Below are 17,784 nucleotides of genomic sequence, written 5' to 3'. Positions count from 1 at the left end.
GATTTAGTAAAACTAGTTGAAGTTTTAGAGAATTAGCAGATTGCAACACAGTAATATAAAAATGATGCCCTTAATAAAGTAGAACTTTGGTATTGCAAGCAGAAAATGTATAAGTCAGCAGCATATAGCAAACAAAGACAGGAATGTGCACAATCCACGCGTAATTTTTACTATGCCCTAAAAGTTATACCCAGTTTTGACACCATTCTTTGGGGTGGGGTGGGGTGGAGGGGGGGAGAAGAATACTTCCATTCCGTTAAAAAGCGCTCATATCACTGAATGGAGAACAAAAGCACCTTCCTTGCTTTACAAAATAGTTAGTCAATGAGTGCGCCTCATTGTCAGACTGATGCACAATGAAGGTTCAGGATCCAAAAATGTTCCTTTCTATTCTCTATTTTCCAAAAGGTAGTTCCACCAACAAGAACTGTGTAAATATTGAACATGTTAACTTCCCAGCCTACAGAAAGTAACCAACAAGTTACTTACCTTTGGTATCACCTTATCTGACAGACTATATCTAGCCACAGATTCCTTACCTTTAATTTTCACAGGTGTCAGACTTGATGTGGAAGATTTTTCGAGCGGTACCCCTGCACGCCAGGAGGTGGCATTGATCTGCTTCGTATCCATTGTCGGCGCCAGAATGACGTCGCTGTATCTATACAGGCGCCACCCATGTGCACTGGTGTCAGTTACTTTTTCACAACTTTCCACGCCAGAAGCCTGGAACCATTAAGTGCACTGACACCGGTGTTCCCAAACAGGGCCCCATAAAGGGATCAGCCCTGAAGCTAGAAATGTGTCTGAAGAACAGGGAGGATCGGGAAGGAAGACACGGCTAGATCTGGCCTCTGCCAGATAAGGTGTTGCCGAAGGTAATGAACTTGTTCATCTGATACACTTCCAGCTGCAGATATCTTACCTTTGAATAGATACTCAACCAATACCATCCCCGGAGGAGGGTCGGCAGACAAATTTAAACCAGAAGGACCAAACAGGTTTAGTGCTCATTCTTGCAGACCAGACTCTCCAGGAAATAATGTTTAGTAAACGTGTGCAGGGATGCCAACGTGGCTGCCTGACAGATATCCAGGACAGAAAAACTGTGTGCTAATCACTGGTTTCAGCTTTAGCTCTGGTGGAATGAGCTTGTAAGCCTTCAGGACACTGCTTCTTTGCCAATGCGCAGCAGATCTTGACGCAGAGTATGACCCATCAAGAGATGGTGCCCTTCTGCAGCGGCCAACACTTCTTTGAGCCAACATACCCCACGAAGAGTTGATTGTCCACCGGGAACTCATGTGCTGTCAAGGTAGAACAACAATGCTCTTTTTGAGTCCAGACGGTGGAGTCGCTCCTTTTCTTTGGAAGGATGTGGAGGAGCATAGAAGGTGGACAAGGTGACAGATTGGCCCAAATGAAAGTGTGTGCAGCACCAGTTTGTCAGGGCAAACCAAGAAAAGGGGAGGCGTGGTTGTCAAAGCCTGCAGTTTGCTCACCCGTCAGGCAAATGTAATTGCCACAAGAAATGCGGTTTTAAACATGACCAGCCAGAAGGGACAATTCTGAAGAGGCTAGAATTTGAGGACCAAAGTAAGGTACCACTGAGACATAATAAATGGAGAAGGAGGAACATATGTACAAGGCCATTCAATAATCTATTTACAATAAGGGACTTAAATAAAGAGGGTTGGTCAGGCAGTTGGAAGAAGGCAGATAGAATAGAAAGATAACCCTACAGAGTACCAAAAGCAGAGACCTGCTGGACAAGGGTAAGAATAAAAAGCAAAATATCAAGAAGGGAGGTAGAAAGTATCAATGGATTTTCCTGTACAATATGATACAAATTGCTTCAAAAGGCTGGCATTAACAGCCTTGGTGAAGGGAGGCCTGGCTGCCAGAATAACATTGGAGACTTCGGGAGGAAGGTCAAAAGCTTTCAACTAGTGCCACTCAATCTCTTCGCACGAAGGCAGAGTTAACCGGTTCGGATGGAGGACCCTCCCCTGCTGCTGAGAGATAAGATCCTCCTGAAGAGGCAGCATGATTGGAGGATCGATGGCCATGCTCAGTACCTCTGAAAACCAGACTCTCTGTGCCCAGTCCAGAGCCACAAGGTTGACTAGGGGCGCTTTCATTCCTGATCTTCTGGAGAACTCTGGGCATGAGTGGTATGGGCGGAAAGGCGTATAGGAGGCCGGAGCTCCACTAGAGTAAAAAACACGTTGCAGAGAGAGTGCTGCCTTCGAAACTCCAGCATGCAAAATGCCTGACAGTGCACGGTCATGGCATAGGCGAACAGATCTTATCAAGGCTCTCCCCACTGTTGAAAGAGAACTTGCACCACCTACAGTTGGAAACACAATCCACTAGGCATCGACAGCTGAGTTTGTCCGCCCTGGTATTCAGAGAACATGCCAGGTGTTGAACAACTAGGGAAATGCCCTGCTGTTCCACACATGTCCAGATATGGAGGACCTCCTGACAAGGGGGCCCTGACCCCACCCCACCTAGTTTGTTGCAGTATCATATGGTGGACGGTGTTGCTCGTAAACACTTGTACCAACCTTCCCATGATAAAGGGCAAAAAGGCCTGCAATGCCAATTGGATCGCTTGGAGCTCCAACATGTTGATGTGGAGCCCGGATTCCGCCGGAGGCCAGAGCCCTCTGAACTCCACCTCTGCCAGATGGCTGCCCCATCCCAGGAGTGACGCATCTGTCACTACTGCAAGATCTTGTTGGGGAAAGGGAGAGGGGTCTGGCAGTGACCCAATTGCGGTTTGTTACCGACCAGGAGTCCCCTCAGAGATCTGGACTACGCCAGAAAGATTCCCCTGATGCGGTGGCAACAGGAACATCAGGCCTCACTGCAGAGTTTGCATCTGCCATCTGGCATGTGTGACCAGCAGGAGGCCATGAAGACCAGCAGCCTCAGAGCCAGTCGCCCCAAAATCCAGGATAGAGGCTGAAACATCGGTACCATAGCCTGAATATACTGCACTCGCCATTCTGGAGGATAAGCCTGAAACTGAAATGTGTCCAGAACAGCTCCAATTGAAGGGAGTGTCAGAGGGAGTCAGGTGAGACTTCAGCACGCTGATAGTGAACCCCAGCGAATGTAGGAGGTACACCGTAGCCTGGAGGTGGGAGACGACAGTCTGGGCAGAGCCCACCTTCAACCGTCAGTCATCATGATAGGGGAAGACTAACACCCCTGATCTGCGCAAATAAGCTGCAACCACCACCATCACTTTTGTGAACATCTGGGTTGTGCTAGTAAGGCCAAAAGGGAGTACAGTGAACTGAAAGTGCATGCGGCCTCCGTGAACCACAGATAACGCCAGTGGGCAGGTATGACGGGGTTATGGAAATAAGTGTCCTGCAAGACCAACGCTACCATCCAGTAATCTGGATCTAGGGCAGACAAGACCTGAGCTAGCGTGAGAATCTTGGAATTTCTTCTTTTAGAGGATGAGATTGAAGGCTCAGAAGTACAGGATAGGACGAAGGCCCTTGTCCTTTATGGGGACCAGAAAGTAGCAGGAAAAACAACCACAGCCTACTTCTGGACCCAAAACATTATGGCTCCCTTAGCCAAGAGAGTCAGGACTTCCTTACAGAACAGGGACAAATTATCCTCTGTCCGCATCCAGTAAGATGGAGTGAGGGGTGGTCTTGAAGGGGAGGGAGTAGCCTCAAAAGCCACCCGTCAGATGTTATGGACTGCCAGTGGTGGAGGTGATGACAGATCCTGTCACCAAGTGGACGCTCATTATCTAAAATGGCAAGAATACGAAGGTTGGAGGTTGCACCTGCTAGGGTGGTGGAAGTTGGACCAAACCGCTGGCTACTCAACCCATGAGGCCAGTAGGAACCGTGTCCTCATCCACACAGGGACTGGGAAGTTTGAGCAGCTCAGTGGTTAGGCTAGGGTTGGCACAAATGAAAACCCCTTCTGTAGCCACAACTGGGGATGATGTGGAGTAACTGTGCCTCTCCCAGGACCTGCGGCAGCATTTGCACAACCATATCCCACACTGTGTGGGAATAACGGCCCAACAGGCATGCAGTGTTCACGAACGTGATGCCAGGCTGGCTGAAGAAAGCATTTTCTACCCCAAAAAAGCCCAGCTCTTGGATTCACAGTCCAGTGGTGCAGTAAAGAATGCGCCCTGGGATGTGGAAGCTTGGACCACCAAGCTCTCTGGGGTAGGATGTTGGGTGAGGAAGTTAGGGTCCCCAGGATCGGGACAATGGCAATGGGCAATTGTCCTATTCACAGGAGCCTTTGTGCTGGGATTGGACAGTTTCCCAGAAGGACGTCGGTGAGGTCCTCATTGAATCGGATTAGGGTTTCTGAGGAGGAGACTCCTGGTTGCAGCATCTCAGTCAAGAGATTAGTCTTCACAGCCACCGAGGGAGCTGAAGGTCAAAGATCTCAGCTGCTCTCCGCACCACCCAAGCAGAAAAGCTTGCTCCTTCGTAGTCACTCTGGCATCACCAGGTTCATCACACCAGTCCTTTTGGTGCTCATATGGCTGGAATTCTAGACGGTACAGCAACCTCCTACTCCTCCCAGAGGCCTAACCTGTAGGGATAGGGCTCAGAATTCGATCTAGGACCCAAAGGCCCTGCAGGCGTCGGGAGACTCCCCTCTGGCTCCTTGTCAGATTTGGGGATGATAATCGGGCTGGCGCCCATGTCAACGGAAGCGTCGGGACCGGCATCAGGGAAGGTCGAAGTAGTATGACAGGCGTCTATCCGGATCCTTTACTGGATCCATGGGGGCCCACAGGAGCCGGAGCCACTGGTGCGGAACTAGAACACCCTAGCAGGGCCCAAGGGTTCTCAACAGTGTCAGACTACTCAAATATGCGACCCAGGTCCTCATAAAACTCTTAAAGTTGGGCGGGCTCGTTCCTGCTCCCGGATTTTCGGGGAGAAGCGGAGCCGACACAGTGACATGCTGCGAAGAATCAGGCTGTGAATGTCGATGCTCCTTCGTTGTGTAGGTTGATGGACGAGAAGTCAAAGAGCTTCTTGCTCTTCTTTTTTTGGGCCTCTTGCCTGACTATCCTGACTATCTCTAAAGGGACGAAGAGGACTTGGGACTCCCTGAACGATCTCGGGACCTCCCTCTATACTGGGACATTGTCTTTTGCTGAGTGGCATGCCAGGCTGCAAACAGCTTCAGGGACCGAACCCTCAAAGCCTTAGGCGCCATGTCCCATCAATCAGAGCACAACTTGTTGTCGTGGTCACAATTCAGGCACCACATACAGACAAGGTGCGGATCCATCACCGACTTCGCCCGGTGAATAGCTTCGTACAGTATAAAACCTGTCCTATGTGATGATATCCTCGACACACCCTGGAGGAAACCTCAAAAAACATCTACCAAAAGTAGCAAAATTCCTGTCAAAAAACAACAGCGAGACAAGCTCTTCTTCGGAACAGCGCTGGCTGGTGCGGAAAGAAAAGAACTGACATCAGCATACCTGAGTGGCGCATATATAGGTACTGCAATGACACTCCAGCGCAGACGACAGATGCGGAGCAGATCTACACCTCTTACTGGCTTGCATGGGTACTGCTGGAAAAATCTTCAAGATTCAGACGGACACATGGGAAATTTAAAGGTAAGGAATTTGCGGCTAAAAGTACTTACCAGATAGAAAATGACTCTAGACTTTCCTGTTCAAATTACTGCATTTAAAAAATGATAACTTAAAAACAGAAAGGACCTTATTTAGTACACACCCCTAATCCGAGGGAAAAATGTTCGGAAAATACACGCCTTACAATTCATCGGCATTAAATGTAGCAAGTCAATAGAAAATTCAGAATCTCATTACAGAAAATCCAATATTGATGCAATGAGACACTGTCAAACCTACAAGCATTGGGCATACATGTAGAATTCATAATATTTCAACATAGCATCAAATATAACCTCCATTTTGATAATCTCACTAATTAATTGGCTCGACAGAAAAATTTAAATTTTGAAAATGCCCATCTTTTAATAATAAACAGAGTGGTTCGATCACCACATGATTGTCAAAGAAAGAGGTTTGATTTCTTAACGTGATGTACACTACATGTGGGCAGGGAAAGTTATGCTAGGCAACACTGATTGACAAGTAACTAAGTCTCTAATTTCACATTCATCTTTACAGACATGAGATTTCTGCTGATGACACTCAAAACTTTCTAATGGAGAGAAGGATGAGCTCTGAAGTGAGAAAACCAGTTCTCAGTATGTGAAAAAATCACAACAGCATCATTTACAAAACAAGTATACAGCCTCTGCAAAATGAAGGTTGTCAAATACTATTGCACTTTTTTCTTTGCAGGCAACTTCAAACTTTCAACAGGACTACTTCCTTTGAATTAAAATAAGGAGAGACTGAGTTATCTCTGGTACTGCTGCAAGCCTAGCTGAAAAAAATCAATTTCACACTTCTAAATGTTCCTGTTTTAGGTACTTTCTCAGATTTAAACACTAATGTGGAAATTGCTTATGAATATGCTTTTTAAATTTTTGCAAGCGAAAGTAGACTACAATTTACACAGGGTTACACTTCAAAATGTGCACTTTCACAGATGGGGCCTATGATGCAGGATATACAATAGGACTACTCACATTCAGAAACAGAATATAAAAGTACTCCAAATCAACCAAATTCGAAGGCCCTATTTATAGCCAAGTGTGATCTAATTTGCATTGCTGAAATATAACAAATAACTTTAGGAGGTTCTAAATTATGAGGTAGCATTTTGAAAATTGTGGTCACAGATTTCTGATGACATACCTTACACATGAAAAGATGCACACACTACTGCAGAAGTCTGGGAACAAATGATCCAGATTAAGACTGACCTTTTAAAAGGATATTGCCAAGCAAACACCATCTGATGGAGGTATCCAACATTCAAACATGCCAAAAATCAGCAGAGCAAAGGTGTGTAAAGAAGCAGTTGAGTATTCAGGTCTATGAAACAAGATTTTTAACTGGTAGCATGCATACTACCAGACAAAAAAAAAGGTTTGGTTCTGAAAAGAAGTAAATGATTTTAGTTCGTACAGCCCGATGCATCCTTTATGTAACACCGAAAATAAATCCACGAAGGACACTGCCTTTGAGTGCAGACTCGAAGACAAAATTCACTTTTTGAGAAACTGTATTTGATCACTAAAAATGATATTATAAGTAAGGTATCTGGTAAATTCCAAGCACGATTATTAATCTAGATGGAACCTCTTCTAAAACCCTAATTAAAAAAAGAGCTGTCGAAGCTAAATTTGCCAAGTGGTTTTCATAGACAGGAAGCTTTAGTTGGGGACCCAATTTGATTAACTCTAGTAGGCAAACAAGATTTGGATACAGTACGAGATCAAAGAAGTTCCTTCTGGAAATTCTTTGTAAAGACACGCAGTGAAGAACAAGTTACTTAGCTTCTGTAACGCATTATCTGGTAGAGACTATCTAGCCTCAAACTCCTTACCTTAGAATGTCCCCAGGCATCAGACTGGATCTGGAAATATTTGTGAGCAGTACCCCTGCGCACAGGTAGGTGTCGTCGTCTGGGTTATCATGGCGTTGTCTGCGCTGGAAGGGACGTGCGCATGGCCAATATAGGCACCACTCCAGCATGCGGGCGTCAGTTTTCCAAGCCAGGAATGCAGAGCCACAAAGTACACCGACCGCAGATGTGGAAAACTAGGGTCCTGAAAGGGGGAAAAAAAATCATGTCTCCAGAAAGCAGTTTGATGAGCGGGGAGGATAGGTGGGCCGATAAGGAATCTGTGGCTAGATAGTCTCTACCAGATGCACAAGTTACTTACTTGTGTAACGATATATCTGTAAGAGACATTAGTTAGTGATAGATTCCTTACCTTGGAATATCCCCAGGCGTCAGACTGGATCCGAAAAGCTTTCGTCAGCAGTACCCCTGCGCATCGATAGGCGTCGTCGTACGGCTCCGTGTGCGTCGTTGGTGTCATATTCACCGAGATTATGTCACAGGAGCTACTTGGACGTGCCCAAGCGCGCTGACGTCAGTTCTGTACACAACTTTCGGCGACAGGAACACAGAGCCATGTAAGATACGGACCACTGGCGCATAGAAACTAGGGCCCGAAAGGATGACCTTAACCCTAGAAATCAGTTCGCTGAACGGGGAGGATGGGTGGGGGTAAGGAATCTATCACTAACTAATGTCTCTTACAGATAGATCGTTGTGCATCTGAAAGAGACGTTAGTGATAGATTCCTTACCTTAGAATAGATACCCCAGCAATACCAATCCTGGTGGTGGGTGTGAGAACCAAGATCACAGCAGAAAGTCAGAGAGAGCAGAACGGCCAAAGAAGCCGTCTCTCCGGACTTGACTGTCAAGGCAATAATGCTTGGTAAAAGTGTGCAGCAAGGCCCACGTGGCTGCCTGACAGATGACTTGCAGGGGGACACCACGTCCCAATGCAGTAGTAGCTGCTGTCGCCCTGGTAGAATGGGCATGCAGCCCCACTGGAGGTTCCTTTTTAGCCATAGAATGACAGGCCTTGATACACAAGACAACCCAGCGGGAGATAGTCCTCTTGTGAACAACTCAGCCTTTCTTGGCGCCTGCGTAGCCAACAAAGAGCTGGTCATCCACCCGGAATGCTTGTGTGCGATTCAGGTAAAAAGAGAGCAAACTTTTGGGTCCAGACGGTGGAGCCTCTCTCCCTCACTGGAAGGGTGCGGAGGCGGAAAGAAAGTGGGCAAGGTGATAGTCTGCCCGATGTGGAAGGAAGTGACAACCTTTGGCAAGAAGGAAGGACGAGTGTGAAGCACAACCTTGTCCAGATGAACAGACAGAAAAGGAGGCTTAAAAGAAAGAGCCAGAAGCTCAATCACTCTCCTGGCAGAGGTGATAGCCACCAGGAAGGCAGTTTTTAAAGTCAGAAGACGTATAGGACAATTGTGAAGCAGCTCAAAGGGAGCGCACATAAGATAAGTTAAAACAAGATTCAAGCCCTGCTGAGGCATTTTGAAAGGAACAGGAGGGAACATATGCGTAAAGCCTTTTAAGAATCTCTGTACAACAGGGGACTTGGAAAGAGAAGGCTGATCTGGAAGACCAGAGAGGCTGAAATGGCCGAAAGATAGCCCTAGATAGTGCCCAGAGCAGAGCCCTGCCAGGCCAGAGAAACAAGGAACAAAAGGACCTCAGAAAGAGGGACAGAAAGGGGATCCACAGCCTTGGCTATGCACCATGCCACAAATTTGTTCCACCTGCAGGCATACACCGATTTAGTGGAGGGGTGCCTGGCTGCCAGAACGACATCACAAACTTCGGGAGGCAAATCAAATAGAATCAACTGTCGCCACTTAATCTCCCCACATGTAGGTGGAGGCTGTACAGGTTTGGGTGGAGAAACGTCCCCTGCTGCTGCGACAGAAGATCCTCCGGCAGAGAAAGTCGTATTGGGTGATCCAGGCTCATACCGAGTAGCCCGGGATACCAAACTCTTCCGAGTCCAGTCCAGAGCCACAAGGATGACCTGGGCCCGGTCGTGCCTGATTTTATTCAGCACTCTGGATAAAAGAGGTATAGGCGGCAAGGAGTACAACAGACCGCAGCTCCACTTGTGACGAAAAGCAATGCCAAGCGAGTGCCACCTTGGAAATTCCAACATGAAGAACTGCGGACGTTGCGTGTTCCCTTCTGTGGCGAATAGATCTAACCAAGGCTCTCCCCACTGTTGAAAGAGACCATGCGCCATTCGTGATCCATCAGACACTGGCGGCTGAGTTTGTCCGCCCTGGCGTTCAAAGAACCCGCCAGGTGTTGAACTGTCAAGGAAATGCTGTGACGTTCCAGCCATGTCCAGAGGCGCAGAGCCTCCTGACATAAGGTCCACGACCCCACCCCGCCATGTTTGTTGCAATACCACATGGCGGCGGTGTTGTCCGTGAACACCTGCACCACCTTCCCCCTGAAAGAGGGAAGGAATGCCTTCAGTACAAGAAGGATCGCCCGAAGCTCCAGAAGGTTGATATGGAGTCGGGACTCCGCCGGAGACCAGAGGCCTCTGATCTCCGCCTCTCCCATGTGGCTACCCCATCCTAGGATGGACGCATCCGTCACCACTGTGTGCTCCAGTTGGGGAAGGGAGAGGGATCTGCCGCTGACCCAATGTTGATTCGTGAGCCACCACTGCAATTGCTGAGCAGTGCCCTCCGAGATCTGGACTTAGTCAGACAGGTTCCCCTGGTGCTGCGCCCACTGGAACTTCAGGTCCCACTGCAGAGCCGGCATGGCATGGTTGGTCCACAGGATGCCATGAGTCCCAGCAGCCTCAAGGTTTCCTGACCGAAACCCAGGACATGGGCTGAAAGATCGGAATCATAGCCCGAATGTCCTGAACTCACTGTCTGGGACATTCGGGCTGAAAATGCTCCTGGCCCACCGTGAATCTAAGGTAACGCCGATGAGCGGGCGGGACAGGAATATGAAAATAAGCATCCTGTAGGTCCAGTGCTACCATCCAGTCTTGTGGGCCTAGAGCAGAGAAGACCTGAGCCAGAGTGGGCAACTTGAACTCCTTCTTTCAGAGGAAGAGATTTACGTTCCAAAGGTCTAAGATGGGACATAGACCCTTGTCCTTCTTTGCAACCAAGAAGTAGTGAGAGTAACGACCACGACCTACTTCTGGCGTCGGAACGGGCTCGATGGCCCCCTTGGCCAAGAGGGCCGTAACTTCCTGCTGGAGAAGTGCCAAATGATCCCCCGACATGCAGTGGAACTGTGGTGGCATGGCTGGGGGGGTAGACTCGAAGTGGAGGAGGTAGCCTCTTCGAACAATTTCCAGAACCCACCTGTCTGATGTAATGGTGCACCAGTGGGGGAGGTGATGACGAATCCTGCCGAATCCTGCCACCCACTGGCGTCTGGTGGGTCTGAAACACCGGACTAGGAGGGTGTGGAGGCAATGGCTGCGTGGATGGTGGTGGACTGACTCACATGCTGGCCCCATGACCCGCGGCTGCGCTTGGACTGTTGCTGGGCAGGCCTGTTCTGAAACTAACGTGTTTTGACGCCCCTACCACAGCTACGAAAGGAACGAAAGGTAGAAGCAGAAGGAGTACGTGTGGCCGAAAGGCCTAAGGACTTGGCTGTGGCTCGAGAGTTATTGAAACGCTCTAATGTGGAATCCACCTTATCACCAAAAAGGCGAGTGCCATCTAAGGACATGTCCATCAAAGTATTTGAGACATCCGCAGAAAAACGAGCCGTCCTCAACCAGGCATTACGGCGTAGCGCCACTATGTGGAAATCGCTCTACCCAGGGAATCAGCAGTATCAAGACCCAAAACGCATCTCTCCCTTCCGCAATAACGCGGGAGAGAACTGTCTGGGACCCCTCCGGACACTGAGGCAGCACCTGCGCAACCGCATCTCATACAGAATGGGAATAGCAGCCCAAGAGACAGGCAGTGTTCACAGACTGCAGTCCGGAACTTGCGAAGAGTAAATCTTCTGCCCAAACTGCTCCAGTTTCTTAGATTGCTTATCTGGTGAAGCAGAAGGAAATGTGCCCGGGGACGTCGAGGCTTGAACCACCAAACTCTCAGGTGTAAGGTGCTGGGTGAGGAAGGCTGGGGTCGCCCGGGGCCGGGCATCAGCCTACACCCTTGTCCACAGGGGCCCCTGTGTTGGGCTTGGACCAAGTGCCCAGAAGCACATCAGTGAGTGCATCATTAAACGTCAACAGCGGTTCTTTAGAAGAAGATGCTGGCCGATGCACTTCTGTCAGTAGGTTGGTCCTGACAGCCACTGTAGGGAGCTCGAGGTTAAGAGCCTCAGCCGCCCTACGCAGCACTGTTGAAAAGGTACCACTCTCCTTCATAGTAGCAGAAGGAGGCAGTGAACCAGGCACTGGAGTGTAATCTGGGCCACCGGTCTCCGCATCCTCATCCCAGTCGGGGACAGACTTGCATTGTGCTGCGAGAGGGTCTTCAAACCTTTCCCAGTCCTCAACTTCCTCCACAAGTGGAAGAGGACGTAGGTGAATGAAAGGGTACAAATCACCCATCGGCGTCGGGAGACACTCCTCCGGCACCGTGCAGATGTCGGAAAAGTAGTAGACGGTGCCGTCGTTTCCTGCTGCCGGTGTCGGCCATGGAGGCCTCTGGGCGTCGACGACGTCGGGCCGAAGCCGTTGAGCAACGCGGAACAGTGGGGCCCAAGGTATGCAGACAGGGCAGCACGGGCCGAAGATACATGCCATAGCAGACACTAACTCTTGCAATTCGTCCGGAGTCGCCGATGGACCCGGTAAAGGTGGGTAGGCCAACAGTAACTGATCAGGCTCCGTCAGAGCCGCTGGGGCGGTGCCACCTGCACCCTCAGCCGTGTCCCGCCACGGGAGGACGAAGAGCGGCGACGCTTCTTCAACTTTTTGTGCTTCACCTTACCGGACTCCGAGTGCGAAGACTTTGAATGATGGTGCTTGCAACCGCAACCAGGCCCTCGACCTCCCGCAGGACCGGGGCCTGAAACATTGGGTCGACTCTTGGGTCTCCAGCCACTTTCAGGATCGCCCCGGCAAAGTTTTCGGGGCCATGGCCCGGAAGTGGCAGAACGAATCGGTGTCGTGGTCGCGCCCCAGGCAGAAGAGACACTCACGGTGCGGGTCCATCAGCGACAGTGTGCGGACAGGCCTCGCAAAGCTTGAAACCGGGCATCCCTATGCACCAGGGGTACAGTGTACTCACAAATTATAACAAAAAAATACTTCGTCAACAAGTGACGGGGTACCGCTCTCTCCGGATCTGCGCTTGCTGGCGCGGAAAAAGAACTGATGTCAGCGCGCTTGGGCGCGTCTAAGTAACTCCAGTGGCGTCATCTCGGCTAATATGACTCCAACGACGCGCGCAGAGCCGTACGACAATGCCTATCAACGCGCAGGGGTACTGCTGACGAAAGCTTTCCGGATCCAGTCTGATGCCTGGGGATATTCGAAGGTAAGGAATCCTTCACTAATGTGTCTCTTTTAGATAAGAATTATCAACTAAGTAACTTGTTTATCAGATAATCCTTTAGCCGCCGATTCCTTACCTCAGAATAGTTCCCTGTCCAGAAGTGGGTCCACAAAACTGTTACACACAAAAAAGTCCTGCAGGACCGAACGAGCAAAGTGCACATCTCGACGGACCTGACTGTCCAGGCAGTAATACTTCATGAACCTGTGTAGGGAAGTCCACGTTGCTGACTGGCAGATGCCAAGGACCAGAACTCTTTCTAATGCAGAGGGTGCAGCCTTAGCTCTGGAAAAGTGAGCATGCAAGCCCTCAGGGGGTTGCTTCTTGGCCAATGCGTAGCAGACCTTCATGCACAGCACAATCCACTGGGAGGTGGTTGATTTCAGAACAACCTGCCCCACTTCGTGCCGACATACCCAACAAAGAGTTGGTCATCTTCCAAGAACTCTTGTGCGCAGATACAGTTTACAACAGATTAACTTCCAACTATAAGGTAGGAAATATTTGCACACATACAGTGCCATCTTATGAGAACTTTAGGTCCTTGGGGATTGATCCCAATAACTTAATGCTCCTGCACAGTTGCTTATTAATGCATGAAATAGTTTTTTTTGGTCTCCCGGGGAAGAGACATATTGTAGTTAACCGCACTTAGCTAAAACCTTTTTGTGATGGAGTGTCTCGGTACCTCTATTATAGCCCATAACTATTGCGCATATCAAAATATATATATATATATATACACACACACACACACACACACACACACACACACACACACACACACACACACACACACACACACACACACACACACACACACACACACACAATACCCTTTCAGGCATAGAGTCACGTATAAATTACGCAAAAAAAGAAGCAGAGAACACTGGGTAGTTCTCAAGTTTAGGTGGAAAACAGCTCAAGTAAGGAGCACTCAACACCAGGAACACACTTTGCTAACCTCAAATGTCCGCTTTTCTATCAGTCTTCAAGCTTAGGATTGACACATTAGCATCCACGCCGAGATAGAAAGGGAAAAAATCTTTTGCCATTTTTACAGCAAAGTCTTTTAGCATACGATTAGCACAGTGCTATCCATGCCAATCTGTAAAATGACCAAAGCCTTTGACCACTCCAGGCACAGTATTACAGCTTTGGATTGGTACAATACAATCCAAGCCAACCTGAAATGAATAAAAGCAACTCCTGACATGGTTTTCTCTCATTAGAGCTCTTAAGAGAGATATAGCTTTGTCCAGACACATGGGAGCACCCAGTATAAGTCAAAACAATACCCTTTCAGGCATAGCGGGACGCATAAATTATTGAAAAAACAAGCAGAGAACTCTGGTTAGTTTTCAAGTATTATATATTTTGCTTCTTGGCAACCGGGCACGGTGAATGCCTTTGAGCTTCGCCAAATCTTTTCCATTACCCAGAGTAACATCGGCCGCGCATGCCTCGAATGGATTATGTTACTTACCCGGTAAGCATCTGTTCTTGGCATGTAGTGCTGTAGATTCACAAGTTTTGCATACTCCTGCCATCTAGTGTTGGGTCCGGATGTTTGCAAGCGTTTTTTCTCGAAGAAGTTTTCCAGTCACGAGGTAAGGGGACACCTCCTTTAGGTGATTGTGAGCACGGGCTCATTAAAAAGATTGTGTTCTCGCAGGCGGGGGGAGTATAGAGAGTAAGAGTCAGTAAAGAGATCGCTACGCATAAACAAAAGGTAAAGGAACTGCAATAACCACAGGAGTCAGGGAAGGAGGGTGGGAGCATGTGAATCTATAGCACTATATGTTAAGAACAGAACCTTACAGAGTAAGTAAAAATCCGTTTGAGGCATGTGTGGCTGTATTCACATGCTTTACATAGACTGTAAAACAGTGCCCTCCAAAAGCAGTGGCTAACCTGTGGGTGTTGCAGTTGTCTAGAAAACGTGTAACTAGCCCTGCCTGAACTACATTAGCTTGTGGACATGCTAGAACATCCACACAATAATGCTTAGTGAAAGTATGTGATGTAGACCATATAGTTTCTCTACATATAACAGCTAGTGGGATATTACCCAGAAAAGCCATGAAAGACCCTACTTTGCAAGTAGAGTGTACTGTAGGGGGCATTGATAAAGTTCTCTTGGCTTTGGCATAAGATGTTTGAATAGATTTACTTATCCATCTGGTAATGTCGGATTTGGATATGGGATTCTCTCCATGAAAGGGTAAAAAAGCAACAAAGTTGTTTAGTTTTACGAAAGTTTTTAGTTCTGTCAAAGTAATACATTAGATCTCTTTTAACATCAAATGTATGAAGATCCCTTTCTGCAACTGAGTCTAGCTGAGTGAAGAATACAGATAACTCAAGTGATTGGTTAAGGTGGAAAGGGGAGCTCACCTTTGGAAGAAATGTTGGGTTGGTTTGAAGAATCACCCTATCTCTGTGTAGCTGGAAGAAGGGTTACCCTAAGGGTCGTGCCTGGAGCTCACTAACACATCTAAGTGAAGTGATGCCAATCAAAAAAGCGACCATCCAAGACAGAAACGGGATGGTACAATTATATAAGGAGTCAAATGGGGAGAACAATGTTAAGATTCCATGAAGGTGCAGATGGAATGAGGTGTAATCATTCTTTTAAGGCCTTCCATAAAAGTTTTTATGACCGATACTTTAAACAAAGACAGGTGTTGGCGACTTTGGAGTAAGGTGACCACTGCAGCCAGATGTAATCAAATGGAAATGAACAAAAGTTCAGAAAGTTGTAGATGTAAAAACGTAACAAACCATGTTCAGTATTGTAGCTTTAACCCCTTCGATGCTATTGACGGAACGGTTCCGTCATGAGTGTCGGTTGGCCTGTGCTCATGACGGAACCGTTCTGTCATGATCCCGTTGGCTCATTAGAATGTTCAGCACAGCGCAGGAATCTGCGCCACGCTGATGAGGTTAAATAGATCAATACGGTTATGACAATAACGGACACATCCTTTCAATTTAGCTGCATTGCATGCTCTAGTGTTAGGCCTACAAGCTTCTTTGATAATGGTCAAAACATTCAGGTGGGAGATTGAGAATAAACACATTTTATGACCTCAGGAGCCAAATCGCCTAGGTTGAGTCCCCTGGGATTTGGGTGCCGCATTTCTTCATGGTTCCGAGTGATAAGGTCCTGCTTATCGTGTGTATTACTGAGAGTTCGAGAAGTTAAGTGCGCAAAGGCTGTTGGGCCAATGTGGGAGCTACTAGTAGGAGTGCGAGTGATGTTTGCCTGAGCTTCCGAATCAGAAACTGAAGTAGAGGGAGAGGCAGAAAAGCATAGGCAAATATCCCGGACCAATTTATCCATAGAGCATTGCCCTTTGGTTAGTGGGCGTGGGAACCTGGAGGTCAAGTCTGGACATTTTGTGTTGTCTGCGTTGGCGAACAGATGTATTTGTGGAGACCCCCACTTCTGGAAGTAAGGTACAGCGACTTTGGGGTGGAGTTCACACTCATGGACTTCTTGAGCATCCTGCTGAGGTCGGCAAAGTCGTTTGTCCCTGGGAGGTATTCTGCTAATAGATCAATATTGTGATGTAGAGCCCAACGCCAAATGGTCCGAGATAGGTGTGATAACTGTAGAGTGCGTGCCCCACCCCCAACCCCCGGCTTTTGTACATAGTACATTGTTGTCACAATGTCCATTAGGACGAAGACAACCTTGCCTATCAGGTGAGGTAGAAACGCTTTCAATGCTAGATGCTTGAACCTCTAGGCAGTCAGTTGATGTTACGACCCCGGTCTTTTGTATCTCAGAAACCCTGGATTGTGAGATTTGGTAAGTGAGCACTCCAGCTAGTCCGTGATACATCGGTTGTCACGATTATGTGCGGAACAGGGTTGAGGAAAGGCTACCCTTTTAACAGTTTGTGTTCCACTAGTGCAGAGAGCGAGGAGTGTGGCTGACTATCAACACTAGATCCGCTAACTGACCCTGTGACTGAGACCATTGTTGTGCTAGACATTCCTGCTACGGATGCATGTGTAATCTAGCATGGGGGAGATTAGGGCAATGCATGATGCCATCTCCCTATTAGGCACATGACAGTTCTTTCTGTCAATTGTTGATTGGCTTAGAACTGTGGTACTAGCATTTAGAAATTTTGGATTCATGTTGTATTAGGATAGGCTAATCCCAATTGTGTGTTTAGAAAAGTAACTAGATATGGTTGAATCTGTAAGGGCTGTAGGTGAGATTTTTGTATATGGATGGTAGAACATAGCTGATGAAGCAGGGTTATAGTATTTTGAATGTGCTGTTGGCATAGAGGAAGAGTGCTATCTTCGATAAGTCAGTCGTCGAGATATGGGAAGACATTAATATTTTGTCTGCATTAATGTGCTGCTACTACTTCTAGGCATTTGGTAAATGCACAAGGTGCAGTAGGTACTCTGAATGGGAGGACTTTGAATTGGCAATTTTGCCTGCTATCACAAATTGCAAGTATTTGCAATGCGCCGGATGTATTGGAATGTGAAAGCAGCCGTTTTTTAGGTCTAGGGCAGATAGAAAGTCGCCTTGCTGTAGAAGTGGGATCAGATCCTGGAGACTGACCATATGGAAATGGTCTGACAGGAAGTAATGATTTAAAGGGTCGTAGATCTAATATTGGCCACAAAGATCAGTCCTTTTTGGGATTAGGAAGTAAAGGGAGTATACTCCTGAAACTTGATGTTAAAGAGGGCCGAGTTCTATGGCTCCTTTGA

General features: G+C 47.8%; 1 protein-coding gene across 7 annotated transcripts in view; it reads right to left on the bottom strand.

Moving 5' to 3' along the window:
* The window catches only part of KDM2B (lysine demethylase 2B), a 1,060,697-nt gene that overhangs the window by 156,660 nt on the left and 886,253 nt on the right, over positions 1-17,784 (bottom strand). The gene's annotated exons all lie outside the window — the stretch shown is intronic.

The sequence above is a fragment of the Lissotriton vulgaris genome, chromosome 11, assembly GCF_964263255.1.
Source record: "Lissotriton vulgaris chromosome 11, aLisVul1.2, whole genome shotgun sequence".
NCBI lineage: Eukaryota > Metazoa > Chordata > Amphibia > Caudata > Salamandridae > Lissotriton > Lissotriton vulgaris.
The sequence above is the reverse complement of the archived record's forward strand: the minus strand, read 5'-3'. Positions and strand labels throughout refer to the sequence as shown.